Below are 20,432 nucleotides of genomic sequence, written 5' to 3' on the forward strand. Positions count from 1 at the left end.
TGCCGGCCGGGCATCTGCCCTTATCGGGACGTGCCGCGATACAACCGGAGCCCGACGCAGGCATTCGTTCAACCTGGCCGCTCAGAGCGACAAGTTCTATCGGATGCCAGCGTCGTCATCCTACCCCCGCTGCCGGGAGAGCCGCCTGACGGGGGAGGACGGGTCCCTCTCGCACCTTCAGGAAAGGGAACACACCCCCAGCTCCATCGGCCGGTGACTCGGGGTTGCCACCTACGGTTGGCTGCTCCCCGCCTGCAGCCGGCCCGAGCCCGCCTGAAGCGATCGGCCTCTGCGGGGGGCGAACGGCCCTGGCTTGCTGCTCTTTTCTGATCTTTTCCAGACTCTTCTCCCTCTCCCCTCCTCCCCTTTTTTCCTAGTGACATTTTTTTTTATTTTGAATAAAGGCTATTGTGTTCAACGCGACCCGTTGTGCGGGGTTGCTCGCACGTCCCTGGGGGCGGAGAGGGGAAGCAGGCGGCTCTTCGCCGCGCCGATCCTTCTCTCCCGGCGCCCCGCGTCCCGCTGCCATCCCCGGAGCCCTTCTCTCGGTGCCCCAACGGCCGGCCCGGTGCAGCAACACCCGCCCTCAGGCCGAGCCCCCGCAGCGGCGAGGCGAGCCCCGGCACGGCTCCCCCAGCGCCAAAACCCGCCCAGAGCGGGACGCTCCGTCTCCCCACAGCCCACCCCGCTCTCCCTTCGCCGCTGGCGGAGGGCCGGCAAGCACGGGGCGGGACGGGGGTCCGTCTGCCGGGCGGAGAACGTGGGGCCCCTTCTCCTCGAGTTGTGCCCGAAGGTGTGGGGGGGTAACGGCGGCATCAGGTGCAGCCGGGACAGGCGGGCAGGGCAGGCCCGGCCCCCCGCTGCCGCCTGCGCGCTGAGCGGCTGGGCCGGGCCCGCCCCTCAGTGTGTGAGGAGGAGCCGGGAGAGCAGCGGGCTTCGCCGGGGATTTCCAGCCTGAGCGGGCGGGAGAGGAAGTGCGGGGCGGGGGGAGACGGCGCTGAGCGGCAGGGACTTTCCGTCGGGCTGGCGGTCGTCTTCGCCGGGCTCCAGCTGCCGCCCGCCGCCCCGCTCCTCTCACACGCTCGCAGGTAGGGCGCCGTGGGGCTCGGCGCGCCCTGGGGAGGGATGAGGTGCGGCGGCGAAGGTGGTTGGGGGGGCGCGGGCGCTTCACCGCCGCTGTGGCGGCGGCTCCTGCCCAGAGTTCCAGCACCGACCGGGCTCGCCTGCCCGCACTTGGGCTCTCTGGGCAGAGGGACGGGGCCGGGCGGGCGGCGAGAGCCGGGGGGGGTGCTCCGGCGGAGCCAGCGGGCGGCCAGGCGGCGGCGGGGCGCTGATACCTGGCATCTGCTACCAGGCAGGGGCCGAGAGCGCTTCACTCGCAGCCTGTTGCCGGGACCTTGGCAGCGGCTGGTGCCCGGGGATAGATCAGCCTCCGGCGGGGGCGGCGTGGACTCTGCCTGCCCGGACGCACTCGCACTCCAGGGCTCTGCAGGTGCCCCCTCTTCACTTACTTATTTCTGCCTCCCCTCTTCCCTCCCCCCTGTCCTCTCCACCCCGCGGTGTGTGTGTGCCTGTGTCGGGGAGGGACGGAGAGGCCAGGCGAGCCGGCAGGCCGGAGCGGAGCCGTGCGGCAAGCGGGCGGCGCGGCGGCGCTTGCGGCGTTTTGATGTGTCGTTTGAATGCAGAAGCCTCGCTCCGCTCCTGGCTCCCTCCATATGCAGTGCTGGGGGCGGGCCGACGGCCTTTAAAGGGGCACTGCCGGCAGCAGCCGCGCCTGACCGCCGAGCGCCGGGCCCCCCGCAGCCCTGCCCCTCCCGAGCTGCCCTCTGCGGCGGCGCCGCCGCTGCCTGCGCCGGCGGCCGCTCGGCTGCCGTGCCATGGGCACCTCGCGGTGGGGAAAATCCTCTGCTGCTGGCTCGGAGCTGGCCCGGATCGGTGCGGAAGGAGTTATATTTTTATAAAGTCTGTCCGCCTCCAACGGCCCTGCGCTATAAGCCTGTCTGCCTGGCGTGAGCGGAAAGAAAAGTGCTTTGTTTTCACGCCATTCATTTGGTACAGCGTTTTCCAGCGCCGGGTTTTGATATATTAAATTAATTACTGTGTTGTAGGTTAGAAAAAATAACGAGTGTTTAAAAGTTTATACTGAGTCATTCCTCTGCAGATGAACCTATGACTGACTCATAATCTGAGAACTGCAGTGGCTTGTAAAATAGGAAGGTAAGGCATTTATGTCTTGATTTATTTGTATCTTCAAGTGTCTAAGATCTGAATTATCTATGGAAAAACAAGAGAAATGGTATTAATGCTAAGAGGTGTAATCTCATGTTTTGCCGATCTGAGCTTGTGTGTGACGTGAAAGACTGTATGTGCACCTCTGTCTGGATCTTTGCCGCGCGTTAGGATTTTTTTCATCTTTTTCTGTTTCTGTAGTAGTAAAATGTGGGAAGTTCCAGTGATACAATTTGAAATTTGCTGTCTCCTTGGGTCAGCGACTTCTCTAGCTTGTTGAGATCTAACCAAGTCTTGTAGATTGTAATTTGTGCGTTTTTTTTTCTTTGGTAGGACTATGTGTTTTCCTTGCAGGTTTGTCCTGTAGAATGCGTGTAGTGTTATTGTGCGCTAATCTGAACTTACACTAAACACAGTCTATGAATGCATGTGTGAAGGCATATTAAAAAATATTTAGCTGAGACAAATGAAATAGTATAATTTGAAATAGTTAGTGAAAATACTTATTTGAAATAGCTACCAACTTGTGTCAAAGCCTGGATTTAAAGGCTACACTGATTGTTAGAGTTGTAACTAAACAGATCATAACATACACTGTGTGGTGTCCTTTACCATGAGCCATTTGGCTAAAAGTGTCTATAAATGGTAATCCATACATTGTGTATGGATTAGTGTAGATGTAAATGTTGTTTATTGTTATTTATTGTTGTTATTAGGGACAGGGTTTTTGTTTTAAGATGGGAAATACTTGAACATTTGGATGGAATCAGAGGTTTTTTTAAGGCTGGACTGGGAAACCCCTTGTCACAAAGCTTGAGAACAGAAACATTGATGTATCATGAGTTTGAGCACTGCAAACAGGCACCACTATGAGGTTATAAAAGTTGCTTTCTTCCAACATGAAAATGGTAGGTGTTTTACTGAAATATGACTTGATGAGAAGCTTCCAATAATAGCTGGACATAGAAGGTGAAGTGCATTCAGTAGCAAAGCAAATTAATTCTAGTCAAAAGAGGATGCTAAATGACTCAGTCTTTAGGCTTTCCTGAACTCCTTCTGCAATTGAATTTGATGATACCAGTTTTTAGAAGCTGTTCTAGTATGGATTCAGAGAATTTGACCATTGTATAAGCATATTTAATGTTGGTACATTTGAAAACTGTGTAAGATGGCAGTAGTTACCGTTAGTGGCAGAAATGCTTTATGAAGTCGTACTAGTCCGTGCTGCTACAGTTTGTCTTCTAAATTATATGAAGATATGATATTTTAGATCTTTACATTGTTCTTGTCCATAATGCAAAGTTTCAGTGAGAGAAGAGGAACATGTTTTTTCAATACTGAAGTTCAGCTGTTGTATTGTAGATAAGGCAATGCTGAAAAAAAGAAAAGCCAGAAATCTTAATTTTTAACTTTTGTTGTTAAAGCACTGGAACATAAGTGCATTGATAAGTAGATGATCATAATTCTTTTGCAGATGAAAAAGCAGTTTAAAAATAGAAATGACTTGAATCAGCTCCAGTATCCTAAACTGGCTTTGTATGAATAGATATTGCAAGAATAACATGTTTTGATCTCTGGTATCTTAGATGATGCAATAACTGGATTTCATTAGTTTTTGTAATTATAATAGTGTTTCTTAATTGAAGGTGCTGAATCTTATGATGTCTGAAGACTACTCATTACACATTGGTTTCAGATGTCTGTGCTCTTGTGTACAGTTCCTTTAAAGAATTGCCAAGACTTTTTTTTTGCCTGTGGGCGGGTACTTTCTGAATATGATGCTTGTATTTGAAACCTCCTGGCATTTTTGGCGTATGGCTCAGGAACACCAGAAGTGGTGGGAGATGGTGAAATTGGAGATTTCGTGATGTGGTAAGGGTATAGAAGCCAAAGGAGGGAGAATTGTATATTTTTGTGTAACAGAATAAGGGTGTGATTGTAGCACAAGAGATAATGCTCTAGTCACTCTCAGATTTATCTTATACGTTTTAACCTGTGGTGAGCTAGAATCTACGGCATTGAAGAGCTGGCAAAGGTTGCTGCAAACCCATACCTTCATAAATGGATAGTTTAAAGTCAGTATACGTTTTTGACAAATCATAAACACATTTCAATTTTATGTACCCTTTTTTAAGCTAGAAGGAGAAAGAACTAGAGAATTGGGAGTAAATGGGGGCAACTTGCAATGAAAGATCATTAGGTGTCTGCAAAGTAGGAAGAGGTGATCTCTTCTTCGGTGCTAGTGGCAAATAAGAGAAGAGGAAATGAAGAAAAAAACCCCTAGAAAATGAGTAAGGAAAGTATACAGTAGAAGATCTTAGAACTTACGGAGAAAATAAGGCAAAATGTTATTGGGAATCGTTATGTGTGTGTATATGTACATTTACGTTGTCTTTTAGGGTGCTTTTCTTCTTGGAGATCTTTTCTACTGGAGCACTGAGAGCAAAATATTGTTGCCACTGTGATTTCAATTGCTACTGACTGTTGACTTTGTAACTAGGTTAACAAGGTGTCTCTAAAATTATATACCACAACTGTAGGTCACTAATCCTCTCCACCCCCCAAAACATGTTAAGCCTTTGATTTCCATGCTGTTGTTCTTCCCTGCTGCTTTGCTCTGCATGTGTAAAATGGGATTTTTAGTAGAATTCCATGTTCTGCAGTTTATCTAGACAAGAGCAGCATGGCAAGCGAAATCCCTGTGTGTTTGTGGATGCAGAAGTTCAGTACAGGAGTTACATGATGGCCTCCATTCATGGCTCCCTCCTACTGAAAATTTGGCTGTTGTGTACTTTGAATTTTTACAAATTGCAGATATTAGAACTTCAGTGGGCCTATCAGGAATACTTTAAATTCCAGCACTATTTTACATAGGGTCATTAAATGATCATTTATGAAATAGAGGTCTCTGATGTGTAGAGGAAACATTCTGTAGATTACTTAAAATGCTAAAAATTGCTAATAATTCTGAAGTATAGCTTAAATGCTCTGAAGTGAACATGTCCTTTCACATACAGTATGCGTAGCAAAAGCTTAAGTCTAAAACATTAGTGAAAGAAGTAATGAAACTTCTATTTTATGTACTTTGATGATGACTATATGAAAGCTTATAATTAGAAATAATTAACATTTGGAGTAATATGGAACTTTTGTCTGACTTTGTGGTTTCTGCATTAACATGAAAAACATACTTTTGTAAATAAAGTAAGAAATGCATACTCGAGACAAGCTTGAAATGCCACAAGTCTTTACAGCTTTCTTGAGTGTCTAGCAAAAAGAGTTATTTTGATTTGGTCTGACTTGAAAAGCATGTTGCAGATGCTATTGTAAGATAAGAAGTGCCTTCCTGGCTGCCGATTCATTCCCGCAAGCTTTGACGTCTATCAAGAAAGAGAAGATGGTCTGTTGAAGATGCCTGCGTAAAATCTAGGAGACCTGGAGGCCGCATTTCTCTTTTGTTGTTCCTGTAGCTGTATGTACTGTAAGTCATTCCATTAGGGCCAAACGGACAAGGGGCTTTGATGTTGCAGTGCTGAGTGATGTGACATTGTGCCCAAGTCCCCGGGGCAGAAGGGGGATTCCAGTCCAAATTTCTCACTTCCCTGGGGAGTATTCTCATCAGCGAGCCACAGGCCAGTCAAGAGTGGTGTCACTTCCTCCTCTTGAAACTCTTCTGCTATGCCAGGAATAATCAAAACCCAGTGTGTCTAAGAACCAGAGCAAGAGGAAGCATGATGTCTCAGTCAAGTGGTTGGGACAATTACTGGGATGAGGAGAGACAGTCTGCTGATGCTTCTTCCACTGCTGTTTTGTTTATTGTTTTCTGGTGTGGTTAAACTTGATGTTGAGATGCTTGGAGAGGTGATCAGCGTTGTCAAGACAGACATTTCCTTAAACATGGAAGATGTCTTTAAGATGCTGGGGAAGAAAAAGATTCTGATCCTTGGCTTCCTCTTGGGTTAGGTGGTAGCTGACTGGGAGTTCTGAGAATAACTTTGATGCAGCTGGTGGCTTATGTGTCTCTGGTTTCTGGCTCTGTGGTGATGCTTTTCCTGGCCTGTAAAATGAGAATAGTGGCACTTTCCTACTATCTGAGGACCTCAAAAAGGATGAAGTGCTGAGATCCAGCAGGGCAGTACAATTGTCGTCTGTCAATAAATGAAATGAATTGCAAGTGCTGTGTAGAGGCATCCTGTTGTGTGTCCTCTGCAGGGCTGCACCGTTCTGCACCGTCAGCATCGTGGGACAGGAAGCTGTGTTTGTTTCACACTCTTCCATTGTTGCATACAGCAAACATGCAGGGCTATGGGAAGCTGAGCATACGTGGCAGAATTTGTCAGCGGTACCTGTTCTGGTGCTTGTTCCCAACTTTTTGCTTTAGACATTCTAAAAAAGTAAACAAGTTTTCCATATTCTATGGAACCAGCTTACTCACAAAATAAATGTGCCTAAAATAACTTTCTAAGCCCAGCTCATAAACCAAATTTTGGCAAATTTTGTTTTGTAAGCTTGTCCATGTACTTGATAGAGGGAGGTAATTAGAACAATGATTAGAGGCTTTTTTAGTGGAGATGTCTACTGTACCAGTTTGACTACAGCTTCTCTCTGTCTTTCCAGAGAGGAACCTTCTGAGAGTAGGTTATCTTAAGCGTTGTGGCTTCTAACTTAATGACTCGCAGGCATTAAGTCTTGAATTTGCATAGGAAGTATAACCTTACAATTTTCATTGAACTTGTTTTAATCTCCTTTAAGCCATCCCAAGTGACTCCTCTTTTGGCATTTTATGTTCTTCATCTACTAATGCAATGCTGTTGTCCATGCTGTGCTTCTCTTCCATCTTAAGTTGTTTGACTGAACAGTATAAATGCTCTTAATTTCTGAAGCTGGTTCCTCTGATTCTTAGAAGTGACTTGTTTTGAGCTGCTTTCAATCAGATCTCTTGTCATTTTAGAGTTGTTAAGGCATGACTTTTATTGCAAGGTGATTTCATCCTTGCACTTGAGCGAAGTGACTGCATTTTCCCCTTTGCTTGCATTTAGATCACTTTTCTCTTGAAATGCTTGTTTCCAGGCTTGTACTTACTTTCACACTTCTGTCTAATATTTTTTTTCCTGCAAATCCGCTTTTCTTTGACCTCTTTGTAGCTATCTGGTGCTTTGATTTCCTCTCACTCCACCTCCCACTCCAGGCGAATTAACAGGCTCTCCTCTTCCAGGCCACTAAAGATGGTCCACAATGTACCCTACTATTGTCTGAAGTACGCATCTTATATCTACCCTTGCTTTCTTATTTCTTCCTTTTCACTGTCGCCTTTCCTGTTCAGCACAACATCCTTGAGAGAGGAGCATTGTGCTTTTGCCTGGGAATGTTTTTATTGCTATGACTGTTGTGGTTGAACCTGATTAGGATACCAGTTCTACATTCAATAGGTGCCAAAGGTAAAGCGCTTGTAGTTGTAAAATGACTTGCTCTAAAAATGCTACCATTTGGCTGATGGTTTGAGTAGGAGGAAGTTGGATACCTAAATAAATGAAGGCTGCTAATTTGCATATGCACATCTCTAGCAGTTTTGGAACCTTTTGATGCAGTAGGGCTTTCATTGCCTTCTAAAACTTAGCGTTTTTGGTGGGGAAAAAATAAAGGATTCAGGCTAACTTCATTTGAAGTTAATAATGCATAGTATCACCTGAAGTCAGCAGTATCTGCTCCTTCTGTTTTCCATCAGGAGTTTAAACACATTTATTTGTACAGACTCTGAGCATTCAATTTTTTGGATTAGCGAACGTCTTACTACTCACCCATGGTGTCGATATATAATGGAAATACCAATGGATCCTATGTTGTAGTTCAGCTGGAGGATATTGCTGTTGTGCTGCTTATGCTGTTTGGCAGGGTTTTTTTTTGTATCTGTGTTACAGCAAGGTATTTTGGCTTTTTTGAGCACGTGCAGAAGAATGCTCTTGGCAATCCCTAGGGAGATAAGACAAGTTTATTGTTATTTGTATGTTAACTTTGTAAGCTATTTTTCAGTATCTGGGACCATAAATTTCTCTTATTCCTCTTTCCTTCTTACAAATTCCTGAAAACTTCACTTTCATTTTGAAAAGGATTATTTAGACATGCAACTTTCGGTATTATAGCCGGTAAGATTTTTGAGGGAGTTTTGGGGGATTTACTCTGTTGGTTGTGTGGGGTGTGGTGTTTTTTTTCTTGTTGTTGTTTGTCTTTTTTTTAAAAAAAAATTATGACAAGCAAATAAGTATCTGCCCACTGCATTCTGTATATTTTTGCTGAGGAGATTCTCTCAAAATAAATAAGGAAGAAGCTTGGGATTGTCCTGTTTGTGTAAATAGAGCTGTTAATACATATAGTCAAAATATGATGCTGTAATTTTGCAGATTTTTTTTACTAATACTTTTTAAAATATGACTTCTCAATGTATTAGTTGGCTGTTCTGAGATGAGATAGGTTGAACAGACTGAAAGTCCTGTGAGCTATACATAAAAAAGCAGCTATTCCAGAACTATAGTGTCCATATGCTGAGATAATTGGAAAAGTTCAAAGTAGTTGAACCCTTACTTGCAATGTTGTGATATATATAAGGAACAACGAGGACAAAATGCAGTGAGGAAAAAATACTCCTTATAGATCCTTTTTGTGTGCAAGTTCTGTCATGTTTGTTTGTGTAAGAAAATGTTAACAAGATAAACAGTGGAAGACGACAACAGTCATCATGCTACGTGCTTTATTGGTGCTTATGATAATTTGCTACCTATCTCCCATATGATGTTTTGCAGCAGAAGTGCAACCTGAAGATGTCTTGGAATGCTTAACTTCATCTCAAGCAGGTGTAGGTAGTGACTTCTGTTGCTATGGTTCCTTACACTTTAGAGGTACTGACATCTCTGGTTTGCTTTCAGAAGGAAAGTTTAAATATGCTTAAGGTCACTGTGTTTTTAAGCTGGCATTGCTGCTTCACAATTACTTTTTTTTATTTATAACTAAAATCTCCTGGTTAAACAAACATCCTGTTGTACTTAATAAATTTGCATCTGAATGTAATGTTTGTGGGGAAAAAAAGACTGAATGTTGTCTATGGAGAAATGATTTGGCTTCTCAAGTAGCTAATCAGGTTTTTTTATAGAGTATTAAATGGGCCATGTGTTAAAGTATCAGTTGTTGACACGTCCAAAATAAAATGTTTGTCGTGTTAAAGAACAGGAAGAATTGGTGAGCTCTCCATTAGATGGTGCTGCTGGGATTGAAATTATTATATACCAAAAGGAAGCAGGCTTCTGCCTACAACTGTTTTTATGACTGTTTTATTTTTTTTTATTTTTTTAAAGGACTTCTCTTTATTAAAATACTTTTTAGAGGCAGAGATACTAGCTCAGATTATTTTTTTTCCAGGTTGAAATGAATAGATAAGATACTAAAAAGTCTGTCTCCATGGGCAGGAGGTATGGAAGAAATAAATCATATGTTTTTTGCATGGGTGATTTAGATTTTAACAGCTGCCTCTCTTGTAGCTCTCATCTGTTTAAGTGTTAATTGTGTGTTACGTTCATGCTCTGCTGTCAAGTAGATGGGGATACTACAGTATTAAAGGAATTCAGTGTCAAGAAATACTTGATTTATAAAACCTAGAAATGAAGTAGGATGACTATTGCAGCAATAACACCCTCATTAATCTAGTGTTTGGATTCCTGTCTTATTGTTGACCCCTGTCCTCTAGCATTTATTTTTGAAGAGCAGTGTTTTAACTGAAACACTTAATGGTAATATTCCTTTGCCTGAGCTCTGGCTGACTAGTGATTTTAGAAGAACTTTGGGGAACAAAGATGATGCCTACACACAGAGGCACCGAGTACCATCTTAAATACTGTAGGTCAGAGGTGTTAAACTCCTGAACACCCATGATTGGACATCTGACTCACTACAGTAGAGTTGAGATACATATTAAATAACAAAAATTGTGCCTTAGCAAGTGTGTTAAATAATCCTCGCTGTTAGGACTTCTTCAAGGATAGCAAGACAAGGTTGCTGATGTCTTTGAATTCTCCCAGACCGCAGACCTGTAAGTAGAAAAAAACCTTCACTTTTAGAAATGGTGTTGCTCAGGAATGACAGAAGTTAGTCAGGTTGGGTCCATGAAGCCACAGGCCTCTTCTCATTACAGGTAGAAGTAGTGTTAGTGTGATTTAAAGAATCAAGGTAATTATGACCAGCTAGCAAAAAAAGTTTAGTAGCATTAAATAACACTGAGCAAGAAATGCAGGAGGCAAAATAATTCATAAGAAATTAAGATTTTTTTTTTTTCCCTTTTTTCTTTTGAAGTAGCTTAGTGAAAATCTACTTCTTGGTGTTAGAAAGTTTAAATAATTTCAGATCCAGCAGCTGGATCTGAGTTTAACTGCTGTTAAAGTCATGTGCAGCAGCCAGTGCTCTTCACATGTAATTTTTTGGTTTTTTTTTTTTAAAAAAAAAAAAAAATGGAGAAGTTTGCGAAAATCTTTGTTGACTTTCTAGCATTGGCCAGGGTTGAAATGTGTGGTTGGCAAGTGCTGTTAGTTCCCCGAAATCTAGCAGGTTCAAGTAATATGCAGAGGGATCATTCTGTCTGGTCTTAATGATCCATTTTGTAATAATTCAAATAGGAAAAGTTATCAGTTATGTGATAACTGGAGAAATGAGCAAGCTGTGGTGTGAGAGATCTTGACCATTAATGTTTTTATCAGTTTGCTCATAGTAACTTATAGCTTTCCAATAATAAACCTTAAAGGGGCAATTAAAAGATAGCTGTTATAGTGTCATCCAGCCAGACAACTTCACATCAGATATGAACTTGCTGTTCCTCTGTTTTGTGATTGGCTTGCTTGGTGAGGCTAAAACCAAAGGTGGAAGTGAATCGAGCACAAAGTAAGTCGTGCTTGATCACCTCAAATAGAAAGTCTTGATTCTAACATTGCATAGGGTAGTGTACAGACAGAAGGGTGGTAGTATCATGGGCTGTATTAGTAGATACTACCTTGACTTCCAACTGGTTAGGATGCTGCCTTTGTGTTTACAGGCTAAGACTTGACAATTAACAGGATTTGTCATTGTACGTTGCTGTGCTTAGACTCCAGGTTGAGAAATAGATATTGTTCCTACAGCCAAAATGGTATCAACAGCATGTCCCACATGAATGTTGGTCAGAGGGGGCATAGTAAGGACAGTCAGGGAAGAAGTGACAATGTACTGTAATGCATTAAGGATGTGTATGTTTATTTTTAGGTGAAGAAGGTGATGGGGGGACATCTAAAAAGGTCTAAAAGCAGTACTGTGGTGGACTCACCAAAAATGGCTGGTAAAACTTCTGTTTTAAAAAAATGCCAAATCAACAAATAATCAAACATAAGATTTGGCATAAATTAAGGATTTTATTTGCACAGGTATCTTTCCAGAAAGGATTATGGGACATGCTCTTCTGTGTAACCATTTATTGACGTGCAGGAAAGCTCTTGATATTAAATGTGGATGCTTGTCTTGATTCAATATTGACCAAGAGAGGAAGGAGCTGATTAAGAAGATGGAAGGAAACAGCTTGTGAAAGATTTACTTGGACTGATAAAATTCAGTATTTCTAGGAAGTGAAGGAGGAAGAACAGTAAAATAAAGAACAACAAAATAAAGACAATAGTGGGAATTCAGAAAATGTGTGGTTAAGAGACCATAGAAATGTGTTAGAGGGTAAGTGGAATTCACTACAATTATTTGCTTTTTAGGGAACAAGTGTGAATTACTAATTTTACTTTCTTTTCCACCAACACATGACAACAAGCATCTTTGGCTACATCTGTGCATTGCTAATGATCTGAAATCTGAGAAGAAACTGTATGAAATAAGTTGACAGTGTTTAAGATGTGCCATTCTTTCTTACACAAGTGTTAACTCTTTTGCATCTATTTGAGGTTAAATGCAGTTCAAGAGAGTTTTTGTATTTGATCTTGTGATTTGTTTTCTGTGGTATGAGTGTTATGAAACTGAGTAATACAATTTATTTAAAAAAAAAAATTAGGATAAATATTTTGTTTATAAATATTTGCAAGATAACAGCAGGACGGTAAGGGCCATTAGAAATTTCTCAGAAGTATTTTATCACAGTTCTTTTTGTGTCCTGGTTTAAGGTCTAGGCAACTGAGGAGAAACGATTGCAAAAGTGAGCAGGAAAATGCAAGTAACCGTTGTCATCTTGGGTAATATTGGCTAGGCATCTTTTTTGGCTCCCAACATACTTAAAATTTTCCAACAGTGACTTTAAGGACTGAGTAATGAAGAACAATTTTAGTGCCATTTAGTAACCATTTAGTGCAAGTGGATACCAAACCAGGAACCCATGTAGGTATTCTGGAGAACAGAACTCTTGTTCAAAGTGAACAGGTCTTGCTGGGGTCGGTGGCATTGGGTGCCTCACTGCTTTTAAGTTTTCATGTGGTCTACATTTTTCTTGCAACCCAGGATGCAGGTTTAGTTTCTCTTGTTCTCTCAATTTCAAATACTGAATCCAATTCAAGATGTCATTGAGCTTAAATGTACTTGGCCTACGGCCTCCTGTTTTATCTTAGATGAAATACTGGATGTTAAGACTAAATGCAACGTGTCAGTCTTGATGCTGTTACCAATGCTGAAATGAACTAATGTATTTCTCTCACTCTTAGAGTAGATGTGGAGCTGCAGTGTGCTGGAACTCACTTTGTACCTTGGGTAGTGTTTAAACCACTAGTGAACAGGAGCTTTATGTTGTTTTATGTTGTGAAGTGAACTGTAAAAGTCGAGTGTAGTAAATTCTAAGGAAGAGGTGAGAAGGCCAAATAAAGATGTACCAATATCTTAATGGCTGTGGTTAGTCACCAGCGCTAAGGTATCAGAACCTATTGTCAAGTATTACACACAATAAGTAGAAACAAGAGTATTTAGAGAGTGTTTTAATAATACATATTTGAATATGGCCTTATTCCCTGTTAATGCTCCCTGAGCCCCTATGATCACAGAATCATTTAGGTTGGAAAAGACCTTTAAGATCATAGAGTCCAACTGCTAATCCTGCCAAGTCCCACTAAACCATGTCTCTAAACATCACATCTACACTTTTTTAAAAGGGATGGTGACTCAGCCACTTCCCTGGGCAGCCTGTTCCAATGCCTGACAACCCTTTCGGTGGATAATTTTTTTTCCTAATATCCAGTTTAAACCTCCCCGGATGCAACTTGAGGCTGTTTGCTTTCGTCCTGTCACTTGTTACTTGGGTAGTTGTAGACAGCAATAAGGTCTCCCCTCAGCCTCCTGTTCTCCAGGCTAAACAGCCCCAGTTCCCTCAGCTGCTCCTCATCAGACTTGTGCTCCAGGTCCCTCACCAGCTTCATTGCCCTCCTCTGTACTCTCTCCAGTATTTCAGTGTCCTTCTTATGATGAGGTAGAGTCTTGCATCTGGGCAGGAACAACCCCAGGTTCCAGTATAAGTTGGGGAACAACCTGTTAGAGAGCAGTATAAGGGAAAGGGACCTGGGAGTCCTGGTGGACAGCAGGATGACCATGAACCAGCACTGTGCCCTTGTGGCCAAGAAAGCCAATGGCATCCTGGGGTGTATTAGCAGGGGGGTGGTTAGTAGGTCAAGAAAGGTTCTCCTCCCCCTCTACTCTGCCCTGGTGAGACCCCATCTGGAATATTGTGTCCAGTTCTGGGCCCCTCAGTTCAAGAAGGACAGGGAACTGCTGGAGAGAGTCCAGCGTAGGGCACCAAAGATGATTAAGGGAGTGGAGCATCTCCCTTATGAGGAAAGGCTGAGGGAGCTGGGTCTCTTTAGCATGGAGGAGACTGAGGGGTGACCTCATTAATGTTTACAAACATATAAAGGGTGAGTGTCAGGAGGATGGAGCCAGGCTCTTCTTGGTAACAACCAATGATAGAACAAGGGGCAGTGAGTACAAACTGGAGCACAGGAGGTTCCACTTAAATATGAGAAGAAACTTCTTCTCAGTGAGGGTGACAGAACACTGGAACAGGCTGCCCAGGGGGGTTGTGGAGTCTCCTTCTCTGGAGACATTCAAAACCCACCTGGACACATACCTGTGTAACCTCATCTGGGTGTTCCTGTTCCAGTGGGGGGATTGGAATGGATGATCTTTCAAGGTCCCTTCCAATCCCTAACATTCTGTGATTCTGTGAAAACTGAACACAGGATTCAAAGTGAGGCCTCACCAGTAGTGCTGAGTACAGTGGCACAATCACTTCCCTAGTCCTGCTGGCTACACTGTTCCTGACACAAACCAGGATGCTGTTGGCCTTTTTGGCCACCTGGGCGCACTGCTGGCTCATGTTCACCTGGCTGTTGATCAACACCCCCAGATCCCTTTCCACCAGGCAGCTTTCCAGCCACTCTTCCCCGAGCCTGTAGCGCTGCCTGGGGTTGTTGTGACTCAAGTACATGACCAGGCACTTGGCCTTGTTAAACTTCATACAGCTGGCCTTGGCCAATTGATTCAGCGGGTCCAGATCTCTCTGTATGACCTTCCTCCTCTTGAGCAGATCAACACTCCCACCCAGCTTGGAGTCATCTGCAAACTTACTGAGAGTGTGACCAATCCCCTTGTCCAGATCATTGATAAAGAGATAAAACTGAACTGGGCCTAATACTGAGCCCTGGGGAGCACCACTCATGACTGGCCGCCAACTGGATTTGACTTCATTCACTACAACTCTTTGGGCCTGGCCATCCAGCCAATTTTTTACCCAGTGAAGTGTATGCCCATCCAAGCCATGAGTGGCCAGTTTCTCCAGGAGAATGCTTTGAAAGATGGTGTCAAAGGCTTTACTAAAGTGTAGGTAGACAACATCCACAGCCTTTCCCTCATGATACTCTCCTGAAACTGCTGTTGGCACTTTGTTCTTCTGGTCTCTACGAGTTTTCCTGTAAACAGAAATGTTTTTAAGAAACCTTTAATGTTTGAATATGAATGACTTCTGAGATGGTGTTTCCAAATGGACTCTGATTAAACCACCTTACATATCCAAATGTTCACTGAAAGAATAAAAAGGCAAGGATATAATGGTTGTACATTAGTATAGAAGACTTCATCTTCCATTGTCCTGAGCTAATGCAGGATATTAGTCTGTTTTCAATAAGTAGGATGAGACTCAGTGGCGAATATGTCATTCTTTCTGCAGATGCTCAGTCCTCTTAGTGATGGTGTTACAGCTTTACCATGACTCTGGCAGGACTAGTTAGACAGCCCAAATTAGCTAATTTTGGAAAAGCAGGCAGGATCATATTGATGTCAGGATGATGTCTTTTCAGGATGATGTTAACTGGTAAAACTGACCTGCTAGCGATACTGACCAGGGCAGAAATGCAGAGGGAAATAGAACGTTATGCATTTTAAATTGGTAATACTATTGCCTGCAATTTGTTGCGATGTAATTGTTTCTGGTGGTTGCCAAAACACAGAAGGCTTCAGGGTTGTCTCCGGTTTGTACTCAGACTTGTGGATAGTTGAAATGGAGGTATGTGGTCGGAGAAGTCCATATGTCAGTAAAGAACTCTTAGTGTTCTTAAACAGTTGTATGGGGGACTTTATCTTATCACTGTAGAAGGACAGAAGTCTCCATTACAGAAAAAAGGAGTCTTTCAGGTGAGTAGTTTTGTTCTGTCTGCCTTGCTTCCTCTCCTTTTTTCCTTTGAATAGAGGTAAAAGGTCAGGGGCTGGTCTACAGGCTGGAATGCAGCTGTTTGTTGCTGTTGCAAGGATTTCTTTTTTTGATCCATCCTTTGCCTATGGTCAAGTGTTTTGGTGGTGGTTGGTGTTGGTTTGCTTATTATTTATTTATTTATTTTTAATTTGCATTGTGCATTTTGTGTTTTGGATTACTATACTGAGGTCCTTCCCTGAACCACATGGAGATACGTTGTTAGACAAGGACAACTGAAACTTCTATAGCATTATATTCCTATCTGAATTAAGGAAATTGTTTAAACGATGTGACCCTGGCTTAAAACAGTAGCTTCAAGGTTTCTGATCTCTGTAGGGCCATCTTGAAAACCTGCAGATTAAGCTTGTGTGATTTCCAGATGTCTAACGCTCTAGGAAGAGCTGTGCTTATTCTTGTGATTTGAAGTGCAGCAATTGCCTTAGGTGGAAAACCTAAGGCAGACCACAAAACCAATATTGTTCTGGCTGTGGTTTTTTGATAAGGCATCCAGGGACTGCAGCCTACCGGTGCATGGGTGGTGAGGACTGTCCCATGGGAGGACAGTGCTGTCAAGACTGATGGGAAAGCTGGCAGCCTAGTTGCAGGTGTGTTTACCTGTCCTGGGGAACTTAAGAAGTTGTGCTTTCTGTGCAATCTGGTGGACACCTGTGAGTCCTGAGGATGGTTCCCACAGGTTGCTTTGGTCGTTGCAACACAGGGATGTTGCTGGTTACTCGGGTGGTGCAGCTGTATGACAGGTCTTGATCTGTATGTTCTAGTGGTAGAATTTAGGCTTTCAAATGAATGAGTGCATCACCAGATAACACGAAGAAACATACTTTTAATTTTCTGTTTTCCATGTGTGTTTTTTTCTGCTTCTTTCCTTTTTTTCCCCACCTCCCCGCTCCATCATTATCAAGTTAGTTCTGTCATGCAATGCAGGCAGCCCCCTTAACTAAATTTCAGTTTAAAAAAGAGCATATCGTTATTGCAGTCAGAAGGCCTTTTTCATTCATTTCATTCATCAGCTAAGATAAGACTCGCATAATCACAAATGTGGCTTTTGCTGTCAAATACATAGGTGAATTGCCTATGAGAAGAAAGGTGAGGTAGGATGTCTTAATGAACTGTGGGGATATTTCAGTAGGACAGAATGTTTATAAAGGATTTGCATCACCTAAAATAAAAAAATAAGGACCACAGAAACAGTTGTTCATATAGTGCATTATGTACCCCTAACACCAGAGACTGGCAAAAGATTATGAATTTGACCCTCTGAATTTGGACTTCTAAATTTTATTTTTATTGTATTTTATTTTGTTTTGTTTTGTTTTGTTTTATTTATTTTATTTTATTTTATTTTTTCCCCTGAATGCTTTGTGGCCTGTTAGCAAAGTTGTATTACACTGTCATGGTAACAGAGTTCTGTAATTTAAAGTCTGTTTTAGAGCTCGAATCCTCATCCTTGTGCATTTATGATCTACAACATCAATTGAAAATATTTAGTCAATTTCCAGCTTTCAAAAAGTTGTGTAATTAAAATAGACTTACCGTTATCACTAAAAATATGTTTAAATCAGCAAATAATATCTAATCTGAACAACCTGTATTTTTAAATTTATCATTTTTAGCAGAATAAGGGGAATAATATTTGAGCTGTGGAATGTTTTGAATTTACTCTATGATTTTAAATGTAATCCTTAAGCTGTTATCAGCCCTCTAAAAACTGAGGAAAGATTCCTTCATTCAAGCTACTTTACTTTGAGTGAACTGGATTTTATACCGTAGTTGTGTTGCTGCATATTTTCATTGCTAAAAGGAGGAAAGAGCACCTTTTGGTTCATTACTGTCTCTCTTATAAACTTTTATTTCACTGTGAAGTGAAAATGGAAGAAGTAAGATGGCATCGTGCTTTTTTGTAAATCCATTCCAACTGTTTCACTAGTACTATTTTTCTACAAGAATAAAATCAGTAGCTGAAAAAAACTACTTCAAGTCTTAGTATCACAGTTCAGAAATGGCAACGATGTGCTGGCCAATATGTTTTAATACCATCTGGTGGTAGTATTAAAGCTACCTGTGTCTTCACTGCTTGTATTTCCTTCGTTTTATATTGGAGTGTAAATCTTTCTTACGCTGAATAGTCGAAATACAGTAGCTGTGTTGTGAAATGGAGCATGCATCTCGGATAGTTTCTTTTCTTGGTTTTGGTTTAGGTTAGCACAAGTATCTTTACATCTGCAGTTTCTGGAAATTTTAAAACGCTATGAACCTCTGGCCAGTAAAAATTTTCCCATTATGTAAAAGATTCTTGCAGATGAGCTTGACTCACTAAGTGGTGGCAGTGGTGACTTCCTACATGGAGTAAATAGACTTTTACAATAAATTTTCTAGTGAATTGATAAACCTCAGTGCAGCTTTTTGATTTGCTATAGTTTGCTATGGTTTTGTGCAACATTACCCTACTATTTATCTTTTCTGCCTTCAGGCCTATGAGAATTGTTTCTGTATATTAATAGGAGATGCTCGCAACCGACTTTACTTGTTTGTTTCCCAGCAGGAAAGCCTGAGTGCTTGGGCTTTAACTGAATCAAGACCAGCTCTCAGCAGTGGGAGACAATATATTAATCCATTGAAGCACAGACTGCAGTCTTGTGTGTCACTGTGGTTTGTGTTGTGGGTTTTTTTTTTCATGTAAACAGGTAGGTAGCGTCAATTCTTCTGCTGCATGTATTTTTGTGATAGGTACATTTAGAAACCTCATGACGGTTGTGTGAGCTGGGGTTTTTTGTTGGTGATTTATTTTTTCTTTGGTAGAAGTAGTATTTGTATCATTGCATGAAACTGTAAAGTACCCTGTTCTCCTTTGTGTTTTCACATCTTTAAGTTCATGGTATTAATTTTACTAATATTCTTCATTGCTTGGACTTGCTTCAGTTATGAATGAAGGCGTTACCTCAAAAGTCAAACAGGTTTCATTCTTATTTCTGTAAGAAAACCCTCTTGTTCTGTGTCTGCTGCACAACCAGAATGGACTATTTAGCAAGTTCTTCTGCATTCCTTGCTTGATGGAATTAAGTTGCCTGATAGTGCATGGAGGCTTGTTTATTTATAAATTTTATGTTAGTTTTATCAGTTCTGTTGTATTTACAAGGGAGGTAGGCAAATTATTATCTCAATTTCATTAAACATATGAAGGAGAGTTTATTTGTTTTCAATGATTAGCACTGATAGGTGATAGCCAGCTTCCTCAATCAGACACAGCCTAATTTGCAAAACTGCGTTATACCTTAGTTGCAAGAAGAGAAAACATCCTGAATCTTTTGGAACAGTATATTAAATGTGTTTGAGGTTGTGCTTTCATTCCTTGTTCCACTGTACTTTTTCTGGCATTTGAGAAGAAATTATGCTTCTGCAAGAAAGCTAGTCCGGTTTGCCTTCAGTTCAAGCTGTAAGTTAGGAATGGGTAAAAAAAGCGAAATGTGCTCCTAAACACAGGAAATTCCTCAATCTTTTGGGTGAGTGACAGGTTTGTGTCTTTAGGGAGCAGCAGCAGGTGATGCTCTGGGACCGCTCTGTGGCCTATTCCCCAGAGCAGCCACAGATTTATGATATAGCTGGAAGGTAGAGAAGGTCCTTCTACATTTTGTGTGGAAAAGGGGTAAAAAGCTTTTTGCTACGAAGACACTAGGCAGTATGTTGAGCATTATGACTAAGAACTTTCGTAAGTAATAGATTATGCAAAGTAATGATGCTGTTTATACACAGAAGTTCACATTCTTGTCACAGAGAGTTGTTTTTGTAAGTTCATGTAACAGTGGAAGAAGTAATTTCTAGGCTGTGATGCAGATGGAGCACCTGAAGGGTGCAGGAGGAGGAAATAGACTGCTGGAATGATTGGATACTGTCTTGGCCTTTTCTCTGTCTGTCTTGACCTCGAACCATTTATGAAGCAGACATGTTATCTTTCTCTAAGATCTTCTTCCTTTGTCCTGTTCTAATTTATTACTAGGTGGTTTTTTTTTCCCCTAAAAAATGCTGTATGCATCCTTGATAGTGTGTGAGTCTCAGCCAGAGAGCAACTGGGCTGCATGTGGCTGGCTTCAAGTTATTCTCAGTGTCCTGAAGCAAACCAGGTTAAAAAGTGTCACTAAGGTGCTGGTTTTAGACTAACTGCAGGAACTGAAAAATATTTAAAGATCTTATTTTACCATTTATATTCTGGTTTTAGGGGAAAGGGATATTTTTGGTCCTCCTTTCCCCCAGCTTTACCAAGATATAATTGCTTCTGTGTTCCTTATTTCTAGTTATTTTTCCACTTTTAGCAGTTCCCAGCTTAAGACTGAAGTCCTGTTATACAAGGTAATACATATACAAGTGTGTAAAGAGATGGGAACTTGGTAGGTGTCCAGGTAGGGTCAGAGAAAGGAGGCATTATATCTGTTCCTCAGCAAAGGAGAATAGAAATGTACAG

General features: G+C 42.0%; 1 protein-coding gene across 5 annotated transcripts in view; it reads left to right on the forward strand.

Annotated features, from left to right (window-relative positions):
- Positions 1 to 815: 815 nt before the first annotated feature.
- Positions 816 to 20,432, forward strand: part of TRAF3 (TNF receptor associated factor 3) — a 67,607-nt gene continuing 47,990 nt past the window's right edge. Inside the window, exons 1-3 of one of the 5 annotated variants that reach the window (XM_071809666.1) lie at positions 816 to 1,088; positions 1,355 to 1,492; positions 2,162 to 2,217. The gene's annotated coding sequence lies outside the window, so the exon portion shown is untranslated. The remainder of the gene's footprint in view (positions 1,089 to 1,354; positions 1,493 to 2,161; positions 2,218 to 20,432) is intronic. The other 4 variants (XM_065839433.2, XM_071809664.1, XM_071809662.1 and 1 more) reach the window with 4 other exon arrangements.

Source organism: Patagioenas fasciata, chromosome 5 (assembly GCF_037038585.1).
Source record: "Patagioenas fasciata isolate bPatFas1 chromosome 5, bPatFas1.hap1, whole genome shotgun sequence".
NCBI classification, from domain to species: Eukaryota; Metazoa; Chordata; class Aves; order Columbiformes; family Columbidae; genus Patagioenas; species Patagioenas fasciata.